Below are 5,000 nucleotides of genomic sequence, written 5' to 3'. Positions count from 1 at the left end.
CACACACAGGGTAACACTATAGTAACCATCACTAATAAATGAAGAATTGATCATTATTTAATATTTATCAATATTTGTATGATTCCTTGGGTCATTACGCATCTACCCATATAGGCCCCGCCCATTTCCGTCTGACTAGATTTTCCGCCATTTAGAATTTTCTCCAGAACCTATTCCTATGCGAATTCCTCCTAGACCGTTTAGGCGCGCATCTCCAAATTTGGTGTGCATCATCTCTGGATGCCCATGATTAAAAGTTATTAAAAGATTTGTGATATTCCTTCCTGTTCCGATTTAATTAGCTTCCAAAGTGTAGTCAAAGGTTGTGGGCGGGGTCTATTTTACAAAAATTGCCCTAACTCATGAGTGCATTGTGCTACCTTCACCACATTTGGCACACTTGTGCAGATGTCTACTCTGAGATACAATCCAGAATTTGCTGTTATTTCACCAATAGGGGGCGCTACAGCAACATTTTAAATTTTAAATGCCCATAACTCAGTAACTATACATCATAGAAACAAACTTCTTTTAATTTATTAGCTGCGAGCCAGCGTTGTAGGATATTAAAATCAGACTGCAAAGCTGATCCAATCTGTATTAAATTAGTTTTAGATGTGTATATTACCGTATCGTCCGCATAAAGCTGAACACAACATTCAGAACAAATCGAGGGGAGGTCATTAATAAAAATGGAAAAAAGAAGTGGACCAAGAGTTGAGCCTTGAGGCACGCCTCGTTGTTGCATTAATGGATCAGATTTGCTTCCTTGTATGACAACACATTGTTTTCTGTTATGAAGATAGGAATTGAACCAAAGTAAAGCATTACGTGACAGACCAACAGAGTAAAGTTTATCTAAAAGAAGGGAGTGATCGACCAGATCAAAAGCCTTGATCAAATCAATGAAAATTGCACCTGTTAATTTACTGTCGTTAGATGCGGAGAAAATATCATTTGTAAGTTTTAATAAAGCAGTAGTTGTGGAATGATTTGATCGAAAGCCAGATTGAAAAGGTGATAAGATATTGTACTTATTGAGATAATATGACAATTGATCATAAATTAGTTTTTCAAATACTTTTGCAGTAGAACAGATGATTGAAATTGGTCTATAATTATTGGGTTCAAGTACATCGCCCCCTTTGTGCAAGGCAGTGATACGTGAACATTTCCATATGGCAGGTATTTCACAAGTAGATAAAGACATGTTAAAAAGATCACAAAGAGGGTACATGAGAATGTGGGACGATAATTTGAGAAATTTGGTTTCAATGCCATCTAACCCAGGACCACTACTCACTTTTAGATCATTAATGGCATCCTGTACCTCGACAGGTGTTATACTCCTGAAAGAGAAGGAGCTGTGACTAGACAGTACATTGTTAAAATCACCACCAACAGAAGGATCAGGCATTATAGCTGAACAAACCAGGAGAAATGCTGATTAAATGCTGGATCATGCAATATGACATTGTTAACTCTTATCTGATTAGGTGAAGTTTTATCAGATACATTAAAGTTTATGGAACCTTTCTCCTCTAATTATCAGTTGAGACTCTGCAGCTCTTTCTTTCTGTTCTGCAGTCTCTAACCCAACAGCTAAGAAGTTTTTATGTTTAAACTCCCTCTGATTGGAATAATCTACCTGGAAATATTCGGTCCATATCATCTTTCCACCTGTTCAAAAATACCCTGTCTTCTTATTATGGGATCAGTTGTACATGTCCATAATAACAACTCTATAATTATGTTTTATAACTTTATTACTTAATGCTCTCACTGACATTAATACTTTAATACTTTTCTATAATCTATGAATGAATGATCCATTTTTCATGCTCTGCTTGGAGTATGATCTCCTGATTTTGTATGTCTTATTATTTGTTTTTTTTTTTGTTTTTTTTGTTTTTTGTTTTGTTAAATGTTTTGTCTAATTATGTTTATATTGTATTTTTGTCGTTAAGGACCCCCTTGAAAACGAGATGGCACATCTCAAGGGGTTATTCCAAATAAAGAATTTCCATATATCAATATCAATTATCAGCTAACCAATGTGGTTGATGAGTTAATCTCCTACATTGTTTACTAATTTATGGTAAATGTTATAGTTTACTTTATTTAATCATTATTAATGACGTTAATAAATCAATTTACCATTTACCATCATTTACCATGTCACATCATAACTTAATGAATTAACTGATGAGTTTGGATTGTTTTAGTGGAGCTTTGTTAACTGTTAATAACTGTTCATAACTGTTAATTAACTGTTAATGTAAAACATTTTGTTTGTTAGTAACGCACCAGCTGTTACTGTGAGTTCATGTTGAATCAGATACTTTGAACTACTGCAGTAGTTTCACCTTCAGTGAAGGAAACAGAATTCTTCTGCTGATTTCACCGGTAAACTGAGAATAGAAACAGAAATAGAAATAGGAATAAAATCTAATGTAGTAAACAGAATTGTGAAAATGAATTTGGATGTAAATCTTCTCTTAGTGGTTTAAACCTGTTCTCTGATGATGTAATGATGATGTCATCATCCCCTCACCAGCTGCTTTGGTGGTTCAGGCCCCGCCTCCTCCTGAGTGGTCACACCCACCGTGGCTGCCTGGTCGTCCATGGCAACCAAGAGGTCAAAGGTCACCCAGAGGTCAGCGTCCCGTCCTTCAGCTGGAGGAACAGAAACGACCCGAGTTTCCTGCTGGTAACTAAGGCCCGATCCCAACGTCCGCACTCACAGACTCACGGACTTTGACGCGCGTTCCCGACAAGTCCGTGAGGGTTCAGGACGTCCCACTGTGAAGTCGGTGTGCGGGAGGGCTCACTGGCGGACTTTATGAGCCCTTTATACAGACTTTCAGCAAGTCCGCATTTCTGTAGACTTTGCTTGAGGGAATTACCCACAGTTCATAGCGTTTGTGACGTTAATATTCATGTAGCCTATGTGGAAAATTTCTGCCAATACACCCGATACAAAAGAAAAAAAAACATAATTAAGGAAAAATAACCACAAAAAAACAATTAACAAGAACTTAGAGAGAAACAGGCATGAAAGGATCAAACTACATGCAAGATACAGTTAAAAGAGAAAACATTGCAACATTAAAACAGAATAAACAGCTCATTTGAGAAAAAAGAAAGTTAAGTTTTCCTAAACGTTTAAGAAAGATGTTAGATGCTGCTAATATAAGCAGCATGTAATATAGCCTTTATGTGCTTATTTGTGCTCATTAAGCTTTATTAAAAGTACCTTTTGTTTTCAACGTACCTCCTACTGTTTTTTTTTTTTTTTTTTTTTACATATTTTACATATTGTAAAATAGAGTCTCTCTGTAGGTTAGGGCTTTGTAATGGAGCGTGTCAGGGTCACTTTCTTTTAGGTGATTATAAAATTTAAATGCTCTTTTTTGAATTTTGATCATTAGTGGGTATCGTCCTAATTCTGCTCTGCATGCATTATTTGGTGTTTTCCGTTGGATGCAGAGAATGGATTTGCAGAACTCTGCATGCAGAGTCTCAATTTGGTGTTTGTCCCATTTTGTAAAATCTTGGTTGGCAAGTGGACCCCAGACCTCACAACCATAAAGGGAAATGGGTTCTATAACGGAGTCCAATATTTTGAGCCAGATTTGAATCGGGACGTCCAACTTGATGTTCCTCTTGATGGAGTAAAAAGCCCTTCTTGCCTCGTCTCCCAGCTCGTTCACAGCTCTGTTGAAGTTACCTGTGGTGCTGATGTTCAGGCCGAGGTAGGTATCGCTTTCTGTTCTAGGGCAATCGTATCTAGAAAGAATTTATATTTGTGGTGCTGGAGGCTGGGTCTTTTTTGGAATATCATAACTTTTGTCTTGGTTAGATTCACTCCCAGGTCTGGGAGAATCTGTGCAGAAGATCCAGCTGCTGCTGTAGCTCTTCTTTGGTTGGAGGCAGCAGCACCAGATCATCTGCAAACAGGCGTTTGACCTCTGTGTCTCCTCGGTGACGCCAGGCGCCGCCGACCGTTCTGACGTCTTTGCCGACTCGTTGATGTACATGTTGAAGAGGGTCGGACTCGAGCCGCATCCTGTCTGACCCCCCGGCTTTGGGGAAAGAAGTCTGTGTGTTTTTTGCCGATCTTAACGGCACACTTGTTGTTAGTGTACATTGAGTTGATGATGTCATAGGTTTTTCCTCCAACACCACTTTCCAACAGTTTGTACAGCAGACCCTCGTGCCAAATTGAATCGAAGGCTTTTTTGAAATCAACAAAGCAGGAGAATAATTTGCTTTTGTTTTTGTTTATTTGGTTGTCAATTAGGGTGCTGAGGGTGAAAATGTGGTCTGTGTACGATAATTTGGTAAAAAGCCAATTTGGGATTTGCTCAGGACATTATTTTCAGTGAGGAAATGTAGGAGTCTGTGGTTGATGATCATACAGAGGATTTTCCTGAGGTTGCTGTTGACAGATCCCACCGTCGCTGTCTGTCTATCTATCTATCTATCTGTCTATCAGTCTATCTATCTATCTATCTATCTATCTGTCTATCAGTCTATCTATCTATCTATCTATCTGTCTATCAGTCTATCAGTCTATCTATCTATCTATCTATCTGTCTATCAGTCTATCTATCTATCTATCTATCTGTCTATCAGTCTATCTATCTATCTATCTATCTATCTGTCTATCAGTCTATCTATCTATCTATCTATCTGTCTGTCTATCTATCAGTCTATCTATCTATCTATCTATCTATCTGTCTATCAGTCTATCTATCTATCTATCTATCTATCTATCAGTCTATCTATCTATCTATCTATCTGTCTATCAGTCTATCTATCTATCTATCTATCTGTCTGTCTATCTATCTGTCTATCTATCTATCAGATCCCACGGTAGTTATTGGGGTGAGATTTCTCTCCACTCTTGTGGAGCGGTGTTATCAGTCCTTGGTTCCAGATATTGGGGAAGATCCCGGAGCTAAGGACGATGTTAAAGAGTTTTAATATAGCCAATT

This window comes from Centroberyx gerrardi, unplaced genomic scaffold, assembly GCF_048128805.1.
Source record: "Centroberyx gerrardi isolate f3 unplaced genomic scaffold, fCenGer3.hap1.cur.20231027 Scaffold_59, whole genome shotgun sequence".
Taxonomy (NCBI): Eukaryota; Metazoa; Chordata; class Actinopteri; order Beryciformes; family Berycidae; genus Centroberyx; species Centroberyx gerrardi.
This window is presented reverse-complemented; position numbering follows the sequence as displayed.